Consider the following 320-nt stretch of genomic DNA (forward strand, 5'->3'; position numbering starts at 1 on the left):
TCCTCCCCACATCCCCATATACCAATATACACATATCCTTATCACATACCAACATTATACTTACATACCCACATCCTCCCCACATACCCACATCCTCCCCACATACCCACATCCTTCCCACATACCCACATCTTTCCCATATACCCACATCCTCCCCACATACCCACATCCTCCTCACATACCCACATGCCCACATACATACCACATCCTTCTTGACTGGCCGCTCGTGCTACAGTGCCAACATGGGCGTCAATTCTCACATAAATATTTTTACTAGAGGCTGTACTGATGATGGCAACCACATGGTATGGGAGAAAGAA

At 46.9% G+C, this 320-nt stretch overlaps 1 protein-coding gene across 1 annotated transcript in view; it reads left to right on the forward strand.

Annotated features, from left to right (window-relative positions):
* Positions 1-320, forward strand: part of LOC119585953 (serine/arginine repetitive matrix protein 2-like) — a 13,004-nt gene that overhangs the window by 9,866 nt on the left and 2,818 nt on the right. The window lies entirely within an intron of this gene.

The sequence above is a fragment of the Penaeus monodon genome, chromosome 20 (genome assembly GCF_015228065.2).
Source record: "Penaeus monodon isolate SGIC_2016 chromosome 20, NSTDA_Pmon_1, whole genome shotgun sequence".
NCBI classification, from domain to species: Eukaryota; Metazoa; Arthropoda; class Malacostraca; order Decapoda; family Penaeidae; genus Penaeus; species Penaeus monodon.